The sequence below is a fragment of the Chenopodium album genome, chromosome 23, assembly GCF_948465745.1.
Source record: "Chenopodium album chromosome 23, dcCheAlbu1.1, whole genome shotgun sequence".
Classification (NCBI taxonomy): Eukaryota; Viridiplantae; Streptophyta; class Magnoliopsida; order Caryophyllales; family Amaranthaceae; genus Chenopodium; species Chenopodium album.
In genome coordinates, this window is record NC_137856.1 from 11,124,170 (window position 1) to 11,138,807 (window position 14,638).

General features: G+C 41.5%; 1 non-coding gene across 1 annotated transcript; it reads left to right on the forward strand.

The window, feature by feature from the left end:
- Positions 1–372: 372 nt before the first annotated feature.
- On the forward strand, positions 373–478 carry LOC145609865 (small nucleolar RNA R71). The gene has a single exon (XR_014106139.1). It is a non-coding gene; the product is annotated as a small nucleolar RNA R71 (small nucleolar RNA).
- The last annotated feature ends 14,160 nt before the right edge of the window (positions 479–14,638 follow it).

Genomic DNA, 14,638 nt, shown 5'->3' on the forward strand with positions numbered 1-14,638 from the left:
AAAGTAGAAGGAGAAGAGTTAGAGATTGTACCTCTCCCTTTGGTTTGGGAGGGAAGACTCGAAGAATTCACAGACACACTCTCAAGCTTCGCTTTAATTGATGTCATCTCTTTCCCTAGATTTGAAATTTGGGATGACAAGTTGTTGATTGCATTGAGGTGATCCACCGAATACACCGTTGAGCCACTCTTGCTTGTAGACTCTCTCTCACCTTCTTGCCAATCTCTATAATATCTCACAACATCCTCAATTATGCATACCACTTTTTCCTCCGTCCTATTCATTATAGGACCTCTCGCTCCTCCATCTAGGCATGACTTGCCTTGAGCACTCAAACCTCCATAGAAAATTTGGATCACTTGATAAGTAGGAATCCCAAGATGTGGACATTCTCTTTGGTACTCCTTGTACCTCTCCCATTCCTCATAGAGATTCTCATTAGGCCTTTGCTTGAATCCTTGGATTAATGCCCTAGCCTCCGCCGTCTTCTTTTATGGGTAAAAGTAAGACAAGAAAGCTCTAGTAACATCATCCCATTTTCTAAGCGAATTAGGCTTAACCTCTTTATCCAACCACACTAAGGCACGACCAATGAGAGAAAAGGGAAACAACTTTAGCCGAATGAACTCTTGAGAAATGCCGTTCACCTTGATGGTATTGCAATACTTCTCAAATTCCTTGAGGTGATTCAACGCACTCTCACTCTTGGCTCCACTAAATTGCCTCCTCTCTATTAAGGTTATCATGGCCGGTCTTATCTCGAAATCATTCGCAGGTGTTGTAGGCGGAGCAATCCCACTTTCGAACCTATAAGCACCGGGAATTCCTAATTCCTTCAAGGCTACCCTTGGATTCTCTCCCATTCCTCCTTCTTTCATCTCTTCTTCAAACTCCTCTTCACTTGAAGTTCTATATTGCAAAGATCTATTTGTTATTCTTCTCCTTGAGAGTGTTCTCTCAATTTCGGGATCAAAAGGCACAATAGATCGATCACGAGCACTATGCATGCTAAATCTCAAAGAAATTGTTAGAAACACGGCTACAAGTGTAGCCTAAAAGAAAGAAATAAAATCTTTTTGTGTTTTTCAAATAAATGGAAAAGACTCAACAACAATACACAATCAAGACCCCATTCCCCGGCAACGGCGCCATTTTGATCGATGGTGAAATGGTAGGTCGTTGGGCTACCTCCCCCAAACAATCAAACAAAATTTATACACTCAACTAACCCCTATACAATTATAGTAGCAAGTCAAGGGTCGAACCCAAAGGAATAGTGTTTGAAAGTCTATTGTCTTGCGCTAAGCTATTTCGAAGTCGATAGTGGGGTTGTAAGCTAGAACTAGAGCTAATGGCACAAATAAACTTGTAGAAAATCAAAGATGATAAACACTAGGGCTAGGATCCACATGCATTCGTAATGGAGATGGCTAATTGGGAGGTCAAATCAATTAAGTCAAGCAATGTGAGGGAAGATCAATCATGCAACCAAAAGAGCATATCAAGCTATTCTCCTAGAGGTCTAACTAGCATTAACTACGATAAACTCTAGCTAGAAAACATCACAAGACACCTCAATCGTATAAATGAAAGCCACAAATCAATGGTCTTTATCAATGTGAACTTACAATGCAATCTAGTGCAACAATCAAAGTTGGCCAATCTTCAATTAATCACACACATGCACATGATTCATCAACCAAGTTTAATCACATCATCAACTCCATTAATTATCGCCAATTAACACTAATCCATTACTCATACATGCTTCACCATTACCCTAGAAAGTAAACTACTCACTAATCATAGTAATTAAGATCAAAACACAACTAATCAACAATATCATCATGATCATAATAGAAATCTAAAATCAATACAAAAATCAATGAAACTTCAATCAAACATCAAACAATCAACAATCATATGAAAAACAAATGAAATCAACTAAAATCAAACTTATATTGAAATCAAAGATGAGTAATCCTTACAAAACTTGATCAAAGATCAATTGTAATGAAGAAATCTTGAATCATCAACAATTCACCATGAATTTCTCTCTCTTCAAACTAGAGTTTCTCTCTCTACAAAATATGATCAAAGCTCTAATTCTCTCTCTAAAATTCTAATAAAAAATCTATCTAATGAAAATCTAATCAAAAGTTGTCTAAAAATAGAAGGAAACTACTATATATACAAGGGAGAAGTCGGTTATGACGTTTAAAAATAGACCCACGCCGGTGCGGCCGCACATAGGGGAGAAGAGGAAGCGCACGAGGACAAACCCAGGGGGTGCGCAAGTATATGGGCATTTTAGTGGGTTTGAGGCATAGATGATTCCCCCACTGCATGCGTGCACCGGTCTTGAAACTTGCCCTTCGAGTTCCTCTAGACTTGAAGCTCAAAATGCAATGATAAATGTTGAAGGAAAGCTCGAAAATATTTGGATGTTCGATCATAACCTAAAAACAAATGAAAACAAACTAGTAATAGAGAAAAACAACGAATAAACAAGAAAATGCACAAAATAAAGAAACTAACTACGAAAAGCACAAAGTAAGGAAATAAATGACAAGGGAAAAATGCATGTCGTTTCCTACCCTTTCCCCTAGCCAAACTAAATTTGTAAACACCTAACCAACCTTATATGAATATAGGGTAAGTTAAGGGTCGATCCCAAGGGAATGCAATGATGAAAACTAAAGTCTAAGTCAAGCTACCTCGGAGTCGAAGATGAGATATCGGTTGGTACTAAATGAACTAGATCAAAGGTCTAAACACTAGGGATGTGGGTTCCACATGCAAAACCAATGATAATGCTAGATTAAAACTCAATCAATTAGTTCAAGTATTGCAATGGACAAACAATAGTAGCAATCAAGAGAGTTCAAGTACTATCTCCTATAGGCCAATCTAGTGGTCACTATGAAAGGCAAACCAAGAAGAATCATAAACAAACTCAATCAATTAGAGCAACTTTTAAATCAATTGGTCATGTCATTAAGAGTTGCAATGCAATCTAGATTAATCTTATAGGGTGATCAATCCTAATCTAATCAATCTCATGCAAAACCATGTCAACAAAATTAATTGCAACAAATCAACCAATCAAGAGCATCAACTAGCATTTCCATTAATCAAACATGCTTCCCCCTTTCCCTAGCAACTAATCTACTCACTAATCATGATGAAATTCAAGAACAAATAACTAGAAATTGCATTGATCATCATTCTATATCAAAATCTAATAGAAATCAAAGTATTCAATATTATCACAACTCAATTCCAAGAAAAACAAACATCAAGCAAAAGGATCAAATAACAAGTAAGTAAAGATGAAGGAAAGAAGAAAATCTCACTAAAATTGATGAAGAAATCCAAACTTGATTGATCAAATGTTGAGTTACAAATCCAAAGCCAACAATTTCTCTCTCTCTTCTCTCTAACTTCTCTCTCTAAAATTAAGCTAATGAAAATTATCAAAAAGTTAGATTTAAAAAAGGAAATACAACTCTATTTATAAACAAGGAAGAAAACGGCAGCTCCCGCGGTCTCTCCCGATAAACCCGCGCCCGCGGAAAAATGGGTACGGAACCCTCCGCGGGCTGTCTGGGCAGCACCCGCGCCCGCGGCATCAGGGGCCCGCGCCCGCGGGTAGATGACCCGCGCCCGCGGCTAGATCCCCTGCTCCCAAAGGCTGATCAGGGGGCCGCGGTCTCTCTGAGTGGAGAGGCCTCTCCATTTTGCCCGCGCCCGCGGAGAGACCGCGGGGCAACCGCGGCAAGTTCCTGCCAACTTTTGGCAGTTTTGAACATCATAAGCCCGCGCCCGCGGCTTGATTACCCGCGCCCGCGGCCTGATGAATTTCCTTAGAGACCTCTCCGAGGCCTCTCCAAGGCCTCTCTAAGCCCTCTCTAGCCCAATGCTTCTTCCTTGCTTGATCATTGAGGTCCCGAATTGTATCCTTTGCCAAGGTGAATCTCACAATACCTACACAAGTAAACAAAAGAAGGAAATAAAAAGGGAAAAAGAGCAAAATAAAGGAAAACACGATAAAAACACAAGAAACATAAAGAAAAGAGGAAAAGGGAGAAACTAAAGGAAAAAGGACCAAAACTAAGAGAAGAAAGCAACAAAGAGGGAAAGAAATAACCTAAAAGACTACCCTATGAGTGCCATAAATGACACTCATCAATAAAGAGCAAAACTAAGGAAAAGAGCTACAAAATGAAATAAAAGTCATCCAAAAAGAGATCAAATGAGTTCCATAAATGTCACTCATCATTGTTAATAATCCTCCTTTCTCTCTCTTGATGAGAGTTTTGTTCCCATTTTTTGGATTTATTCTCTCCGTTTGTGGGAGTTTGGAGTATGATTTTCTTTTTCTTCTCTTATGGAAGATTGGAAATGGGCAGTTGCAATTTTCTTGGATGATTGATTTTAGTGATTGTTCGTTCGACAAAGAATGAAGATTTAGGGTTTCACATTTTCTCTAAGTATCTAGAGTACCACCCAGGTATTTTCATCCATACGACTATGCATCAATGGATCTTAAGCCGAATTAGTGTTAACTCACAGATTGTATTGCTTCGGAAGAAGATTTTTATAAAGGCTATTGTTGATCGAATCTACAATGTATTTTGTTTTATGGTGATATATTTTTGTGTTGGGAGTTTAGATTTCTTAAGAATTATTTGCAATGTAAAGTGTCTTTTGGCTATATTTTATCAATGAAATCCTATTTCTTGTCAAAAAAAAAAAAAAAAAAAAAGTTTAGGGTTGGAGATGGATGGAACAAGTTCAAAAAATTAATGTACTATCTCCATTATGTTTTTAGTTGCAACTTTGGAATATTTTATATCTCACAAATAATACCCAAAGTTGAAACTAAAACTGAACGGAGGTAGTATTATATAGGAAAAATTGAAAACAATAATCCCACCTTTGGCACATCTGCTCAAAGTAATCCAACCTTTGCGTATTCCAGAAATAATCCCACCTTGTATCCCCATCTTCTCAAAATGATCCTTTTACCGGTTAAATTAGTAACCTGTTTTAGAAGGTGACTTGACACTTGTCACTTTCAAATTGGTCCTATTTTTAAATATCTTTTTTTTTTAAAAAAAAAACAAAACAATTAAAAAAATTCTCCCAGCCCCACGACCACCCTTCATCACCGGATTGAAACGTCCCACCACCGTCATCACCATCACAACCCCGTGTCGCCGCCCCTTACCACCATCACCACCATCATAACCCCCTGGCGCCGCCCCTTACCACCATCACAACCCTCTGTCGCGGCCCCTTACCACCATCACAACAAAGTATCACCTTCCTCCGCAGTTGTTGCCAGCCTACTACCACAACCCACCACCACCAAGCGAACCCCCGCCACCTACCATGGTACCCACTACCCAGGTACCACCAAACCCGAAACGCAGCTACCACAACTGGACACCATTCGACCTAGCCACCACCACAAACAAAACCCCACCAGTCCGAACATAATTCGACCACCGAGCCACGACCACAACACTTCGCTCACTTGCCATCGGAAATCAGCCAACCCTAGTGCTTAGCCCACAAACCAGCCAACACCTGGCCCCCCTTACGCACCTTCGCAACCATCGCTTTCTTTTTCCTCTGTTTCCGTCGCGTCGTTCTCTCTGTCATCGGTGGTTTTGGTGTTTGGTGAAGGATTAGGTTCAGGAAATTAGGGGGTTTCGGGATGGGAGACACCACGTAGGGGTGGGGATGGTGGCTGTTAAAGAGAGTTTTGGGATCTAGGTGTGGGTGGCTCAGGCGGCAAGGGGCGGGGTTGTGGTTGGTCGCTGTTAAGGAGAGTTTTGGGATCTGAGAGTAGGTGGCTCAGGCGGCAAGGGGCGGGGTTGGGGTTGCTCAAGCGTGGTGAGGGATGGTGGCTGCACGATTGTGGTTTGCAGGTCAGGTGGTGGTGTGGAGGTGGTTACGGTTGTTGACATGGATGCAACCATGGAGGGGGTGAGGTGAGAGAAGAGGGATTAGAGGAAAATAAAAATTAAATAATAAAAAAAAATAACCTGTTTTATTGGTTGAAGGTAAAAAGGACTATTTTAGGAAGATGGGGGTATAAGGTAGGATTATTTCTGGAATACGCAAAGGTGAGATTATTTTGAGCAGATGTGCGAAAGGTGGGATTATTCTTTTCTATTTTTTATATTATATATGATGTTGGAAATAATACAAGGAAAAAATAGAAAAATTAAAGAAATATAAAGTGGAAAAATAATCTGGAAATTTAGTTAGGTGAGTCGCGGATAACTTTCAGCTCTCCTCAAGACGATTCACGCCCTCCAATCTAAATCGCAGGGAGTAAATGGCACGTCGTCTCAAGGATAAAACCCCAACTTATACACTCCCTAATATGCGTATTAAGGAGTAGATATAATAACCAAAATACCCGACTTTTGTATAGTATCCAAGTATGTGGGGAATATATATTATAGTAGTATGTGTATATCAGTTTCACTATAGCTTGTGCTACATATATATTGATAACCATCAAAGCAAAAACGTTATACTCCCTCCGTCCACATTTATCTGCAACATTTGCCATAAATGGGTGCTCTCTATTATGTGCAACAAATATTTTTTTTCTCTTTTAGTAAACTTAGTCGTTGGAGCACGCGCGATGCACGTGCTGTAGAATTCGTGGTTGTCTTCATTTTTGTGATATTCATGGTTGTTGTTTAGGTTTTGTAATAGCAAAGATACATGAATCTTCTATCTATCTATATACTATACTAAAATAGGGTACACTAGCTCCATGGCTGACACGTGTCCTTGTTTTAGTTTAGTTTATTTTTGGTTATAAATTGTTACAGTGCATATGTGTCAAAATCCTATTCATATATTATTGCATATTTTATATAATATTCTATTATAGTACTTAATTTTACGGAGTAGTACATAATCTCCTCCAAATATGACACATGTTCCTATTTTAGTTTATTTTAATTTTTATTTTTGGTTAAAAATTGTTACAGTTGGTGTCATGGCCAACCTCCTCATGGAACTGGCAAAATTTATTTTTGTTCCGCGACTGGACGAAACTCTTCATCGGATTCGGCTTCTCAGTAGACAGCCGATCCTTCACCTCCATGAGGATGGAGTTGCAGTCTTTGTTAAACTCGTACTTGGGGACGTACGGTTTAAACTCTTTCTTTTTCTTCTGGGACGGCTGGTCAGAATCACTAACCGCCCAGACTTCTTTTCTCTTTTTGCTCTCTTCTTTTTTGTTATCCGGCTGAGCAGACCGGCTTTCTTTTTGTTTGTCAGACTTCTTGGAGTCTGACTGGCTACCAGGCGAGCAGAGGTCGGTAGCCTGAATGTAGCTCTCCGCCTCCCTCAGGGCCGCCTGTAGCGTGAGTGCCCCTTTTCAAACAAGGTCGAACTTAAAAGCCGACCCGTCCTTCAGACCCTTGAAAAAGTCTGTGAAAGCTACCTCGTCAGACAGTCCCTGGATCTGTATTCTAACCAGGTTGAACCGCCTGACATATGAGCGTAGCCCTTCTCTCTCACCCTGCCTAACGGTGCTCAAGTCAAGACTCGTTTTCTTGGCAGGAATGTTCATTGAGAAGTTGGTAGCAAACAAGAAGGCTAGCCTCCTGAAGCTATCAATAGAACCGGCTGGCAAGTTGCCAAACCACTGCTGGGCAATGCCCTTCAGCGTAGCCGGGAAACAACGACACCAGGTGGCATCGTCCCAACCCTGCAAGCACATGAGGTTGGTATATGCCATCAGGTGGTCTTCTGGGTTGGTGGTACCATCATAGGTGCCCACCAATACATTCTTAACCTTGGCCGGCTGAGCCACCTCGGTTATATTGGCTGCAAAGGCAGACGGTTGTTCGCCCAGCCTCATTAGCCGAAGCTGCCAGTCTAGAGGCTGGGCAGGAGTATATGTCGCCTGACCTCCAAAAGGAGGCGGCTGCATGAATTGGAGGCAATATTGCCCATACTGCGCTTGGGGTGCGTATGGCATAGACCCTATCATCAGCTGAGGTTCGGTGTTGACAGATTTACCGCCTGTCCGACTCTCATGCAAGGACAGAGATTTCCTTGCAGAAGCCTGCTTGAAGCTGTTTGGAAAGCTTGAGGTAGAAGCTGACTCAGACTGCTGCTGCCTCCTTCGATTGATGACTTCTCTAGTATCGAAGGTAGACGGTTTCTTGGCCTCCGGCTGGGGTCGCCGAGGCATCAAAATCTTAGACCAGTCAAGTTTTGCGGCTGCCTTCTCCTTTGGGTGAGGAGTTGGCTGCCCGTTCTTGACTGGCTTCTTCTTCTTCCCATCATTGGGAGTCTTTTTAGCCGGCTGACTCCTACTAGAGCCTGCCTTGTTTTGGTTGATCATGGCCTTGATTTCACCTTTGAAAGAGGTCATGAATTTCATGAGCTCATCTCGGGTGACTAAGGCTTGACCTTTGGCCTTCTGGGTTTCCCCATCTGGCCTTCCAGACGGGCGCCTGCTCTGGCCCGCCTGGTCTTCATTTCGCTCCAGTTGATCCCTGGAACGAATGGATTTAGAGATGAGAGAGCCGTCCTTAGATGTGTAGGTCTCCACATCATCATCTTCATCTCCTTCCTCCTCCTCAGTGAATACCTCTGGCTGAGGGGGAGGCTGAGAGATTTCAAACCCTACCGGCTGAATAACCGGTTGCATGTCGTCCGGGGTACCCGTTTGAGTACCCGGACGTAGAGAGGTAGGATTAAGAATTGGTACAGAACTTTGAACCATCTTGAGGTACTCTCCCCACAGACGGCGCTAAATGTTTTGGGTGTTTTTGTCCCTTGGGAGAGTTACAACTCGAAGACTGGTCCGGAGGGCTTCTGTACCCGCAAAATCAACGAAGACACCGTTTGGGTGGTGCTCTGCCTCCAACGCTCAAGTTAGTAACTTGAAGGAGAGAAAAAGGTGCGGAAATTTAGGTGGGGATCTGCTAGGCTTTCTAGCTCAGTTGTCTCTATCAAAGGGACAGTTTGTAATAAATGGTAAAATGTGTCCTCCAAATGAGGGGAATCCCCCTATTTATAGGGTCCTTGGGATTTGTGCCCCTGATTAGGTGACAGAACCCTAATCAGAGATGGGCTGCGCCGCATTGCGGCTTTCTTGGGATTTGGGCCTGAAGGCCGACTTTTTCCCCCAAATATCCGGAATGACACGTGTCAAACAGGGATATGTCCACTTTGGACCATCCCCGGGCTGACACGTGTCACCCTCTGATTGGGCCGCATGGAGGGGTAAAATTACCCTAAACAAGACGCATTTTAAGCCCCACATATCCCGAGTGAAGAGAGCTAAGAAGCATGTGAGCCGCTTGCTCGTCTTCCACTGGTTTGCTAATTAGCTCCAGATGGTTGAATAGCCTTGTCATGTTAATTACATGAGCTTGAAGTGGCATTTCGGGCCTAAGTCTCGCAATGTAGACTTTTCCCCACACCTCTTGTCTTTCTTTCGAGAGACAACCATCTTGCGGTGGCTTGATCCTCATTTTGGAGAGTGACCTAGTCACATCCTCCACATGATCATCATAATTGCCCCTAGCACTTTTGGTGACCCTAAAATTGACTACATCCTCAAGAGCTTTGAGCATCATGTCTGGAAAATAGCCGGAGAAAACCTCCTTCCATTGAACCGGGATGGAGTTTGCCATGAGTTTCGAGCAATCCATGCTCCATTCTTCATGAGATTCATCACTCATGATCCCTTTCGAGTAGAAACTGGGGATCGGAGTGTCCAAGATATGCTCTAGGTAGCAATTTCTGAGTGTCTTTCGGAGTTCATCATCCCATTCCTTAAAGTTCACCAAATTGAGCAAAAATGGTAACTTTTCGGGAAGTTCCGGGTACATAAGGTCGTTGTCATTAGTTGAAGACATGATTCTGCAATTGAAAGAATTTTAATGAAAAACCATTCAAAATTACTTAAATAATATTGAATTTTATTCATGCAAATTTTCAATATTTATTTAGCCTCTTATTTACACGTAAAATTGTCCCTATTTTGTGAAAATAAGGCGATTCCAAGATCCGAAAAAACAAAGAGTGGTTAAGCATGCTTTGGCTTGTCTTAAACACTCAATCTTCTAGGGTAAGCATTGCCTTGCTAATGGCTCTAAGCCACTCTTGGTTAGACAATCGTCGCATCTAATGCATCTTTGACGATGTATCTCTTTTGCCACGGTATGTGAGGACTCCTCACTCATACCGATGAGTTAAACCAAAACCAACGTGCACACCCGGTGTGCCTTATGAGCCTTGGAGAAGTGATGGCACCTCGCTTTGGCGTAGCCTACCATCACCCTCTTCCGGTTGGTGTGTTGTTTTGGAAAGGCAAGTTTGACTCAATATTATTAGGGACCTAGGATTTCTATGTTGGTTGATTTAAGTGAACTTAACTAATCATCGCAACATAAAGAAAACCTAAACATACATCTAACGAATAATTCACATGTATATATATATAAGCATAAAATATAAAGTGAAATTATAGATGCATATTGGCAACTAGCATGACCCCTTGAATTCTTCAAATCTTCAAAAGGTCTTCATTTGCAATTCAAGGTTTGTCTTCCAAGAAACGCCGTCTTCAAGACTTAACCAAACTATGCAAATACTAGTGTCTACGACTAGGAATAATCTAAATATTAAGGTACAAAAATACTTAACGGTGCGTAGACCGTATTTAGATTTACAAAAATACATAACGGCACGTAGTCCGTATTTTCTATCCTAGTCGGGTCCCACTAGTTGCCATTTCATAAAACCCGTGAGAGAATATACATTCCATTCATCCATTCACTATTTGTGAATGGCCCATGCAATTTACAAAATCAAACATGTAAAATGCATTTAAACAACGCGCGCACTAGTAACTAATCTAGGTGGTTAATCCAATTAACACGCCTAATTAAAACTAGTCAAAGTTGTTTAACCGATTATGTAATTGATGTCATTAATAATTGAAGCTCCCACTAAATTCCGCATTTCCCTTAATTAATCCAATTAATTAAGTCGGTAGCACCCAAAGTTGTCAAAATAAAATTTTTCCAATGCCGCTAAATATCGAGGCCTAGCCTCCCAAAATTTTAATTAAAATAAACAAAATTAATTAAAATAAAACGACAAAATAAGCAATATTGAGCAAACCGCATTTCAAGTGGCTTTCGCTTTAAGCGTTTTGCCAAGGAAACTCGAATAATCGCGGCTCATGCAAACCAAGCATATTACGGCTAGTCACCTCACCGCACCAAGCATATGCACACACCAAAAACTCCGCACACACGCCCGCGGCAAGCAGCCATGGGCTGCTGCCACTGCCGCACGCACGTGGCTGCTGCGGCCCTGTGCTGCTGCCGCGTGTGTGGCCGCACGCAAGGCGGGGCAGCCACCTTGGCAGCCACATGCGGGCTGCTATGCAGCCCGGCTAGCCAAGGGTGGTTCTTTGCCTCGTTTTGCGTGCCATGGTCTCGGGATTTGATCCCATTTCGCGAGACATAATTAATTAATTCTAAATTAATTTTAAAACTAACTTAATAAGCAAAAAATAAAATTAAACTTTAAACCAGTCTAACTTAATAAAATTTTAAAGTGCAAATAACCAAAATAATTCCAAGAACCATTCTTAATTAAATTGGTTTAGCTTGGTGTAATAACAAAGTTGAGGCAATTTCTCACTTTTAATTTAATCAATTTAAATTAAACTTGAGAATTTGACAAAGTAATGGGAAGTTGGAAAAATATGAACTTTAATGTTCAAATGAAAATTCCAACATCTTAATTTTGTGAATCCTTGAAAATTATATCTTCCAACATGAAGATAACCAAATTTCTATCACAAAAATTGAAACTTTATGTTTCCAATCAACTCAAAATGATTAAAACAACAAAGTTTAACACAAAATAACATAGAATTTAGTGGTTTTTAAAGTTTCAATCACTTATCACAAATAAAGATTGAATCTTTAACACTTAGGAAGCCTCAAAACAAAAATTTTCACACTAAAAAGCAATTAGTTTGCAATTATGTGTAAATAAATCAACCTTTAAGCATCAAATACTACCAAGTAAGTGTGCTTTAAGGGGACTTAAAAATGTAGAAAATAATGCAAATAATCAACCACATAATCAACAAGTTATGCCATTAATTTCAAGGTTAGAAAAGACTTAAAAATTTTCGTCAAAAACAAAAAATCCCTCGAAAAAGGCATTCCTGGCAAGAATTTGGCTAAAATCACAGCCCAATAGGGTAAAAACCTTTCCAGAACACCTTTTCCACCCAAAATTCACTAGTTTTAGGCGAAAATCTGGGTTCTGGGCCAAATTCTACATTAAAAACGGGATTAAAATATAACTGAGCTACTAATCTAATTAGCAACTTAAACCAGAAAAAATAAGCCAAAATAAACCTTGAAAAACATGATTATAAAAATAAACGAGCGGGACTCCGATACCGTTGTTGGGGTTTGGTGAGTCCGACTCACCGCGGAAACAACCCCGACCCAAGGAACCACTCGTAATTAATAAAACCATAAAGCAAAAATAAATAAACACAAGAAAAGGAAGAACGAATCATACCCTTGAAGCGAGCTTCGCCCTCACAAAACGGGCTCTTACTTGAAAGCCTTGAGCACCGCAAATGCCGTGCCTCCAACGGTATCCACCCACAAAGGACGAACACGACTTTTTAGGTCCGATCAAAACCCAAGTGTTAATGGAGTTTAAGAGTTTTTCCAAAAATATGGAATGCTCTTTCTAACTCCCAGGCCACTCAAGCACTTTACTCCAAATCCTATGGTTGGTATTTATAGAGGAAAGTATGAGTGGGAATTTCTATCCCATCAATGTCCGGGATCATGAAATTCCACAAATTAATTTAAGGCTAAATTAAATTAAAAATGCAAACTAATAATAAATCTACAAATGGCATTACCATGTGAAATGGGTTGGTGAGGACCACATGGAGAGTAGGGGACCATACTTGCTCCCCACTCAATACTCTCCTTGTGCCACATGTCCTCACCTAGTTGCTCCCATATTCCTCAAGCTTCCCATAGTGACCGGCCCTTTGACCCAAGCCATGAGCCCAGCCCGCGCCCAGCCCCGTACCAAGATGCGGGCTGCTGCTGTGCGCACAAGCCACGCACTTGGTGCGGGCTTGCTGCTGTGCGTGGCATCTAGTGCTGCTGTGCTAGCACGCCTAGCTGCGGCAGCTAGCTGCTGCACGCACCACGTGCATGCGGCTACTAGCTGCCGTTGTGCGTGCCTGCTAGCACGCACCTAGCCAGCCATGCTAGGCTCGGCTTGGTGCGCTTGCTAGCCACCAATACTAGGACATTTTTGCCCCTAGCATTCGGATGCTCGGGGCACTTCGATGCTAGGGGTATTTTAGGAATATGGTCGATTGATTATTTATTTTACGCCTCTCGTCTTTTTTATTATTTTTGACTCGACTTCCGACGATCGGTTTCGACGCTCCAAGCTCGTATTACCGATGTCTAAATATTTAACACTCGGGCGACGAATTAATTTCTTCCGAATTAATTCGTCGAGTCGGTTCGTATATTTTGCTTGGGTGTGACCCGAAGGGTTCAGTCAAGATTAAGTTGTAATATTAATTATATTAATATTACTGATCGGAAGCGGCCTCCATCTAGGCATTCCGATCACTTGACCTTGCTGAATATATTAGCTTTCTAATAATTCCGATCACTGATCGGAAGCTCGGACGACGAGGTTACCCCCATCGTATGAAATCATGGCCTAGGTGGCCAGAAGAAGAGGAGTCATCCCACACGACTCCCAAAGCTGTCGCAAACCCTCATCTCTACTGATGAAGGTGTCATAGAGCGTGCCGATGGTGGAATTACCCGAGCCGTGGCTACGGGTCCTCCCTCTCGCAAAACCGTGTCGGACTCGCTCCGACAAATGACGCACGGGTGCATGGAACAGAGTGCGCTCGTCCCAATCTAGAAGAAGTCCAAGTCTGGACGTAGACGGAACGTCCTCGCCCTCGCTGGCAAGCTCGTCCTCCCGACGCGAGTCTCTCGATCGAGAATCGGAACCACGTCGTCTAGCCATGCTAAATTATGTAAAGGTAATTAAATTTAAGGCTTTATAGTATCTAAGGTTTGCCTAGCCGCATGATACTATGTTTGCAAAAACAGAGTAAAAATTCAACTAAGCATAATTAGCATTTTCAAGCAAACAAACAATTTCTTGCGATAATATGGTAAATATTGTGACAAATTGTACAAGAAAAGACGGCAAAAGCACAAAGAACGAGTCACATTGTTCTTCACGACCTTAAGAGGTCCAACAATGGTGAATTGCTCATTTCTTCACTAAATTGAGTCAAACAAGTCTCAAAATACTCCCAAGGCAATATACAAGCATAATCAAACAAATTCAAGGCATAAAATTCAACAAACAAAGCAAATTAAGCATGAACATATTCGAATTTTTCAAAAATTCGTGAACAAGAACGCAAAATTCATCAAAAATCGAGTAGAGTTTGAGCAAAACTTACATAGATTGGGAAAGTAGATGAGAAAAGCTTCGATTTGTAACAAGTTTGAGCGAATTCGGCTAAGAAACGAGCAAG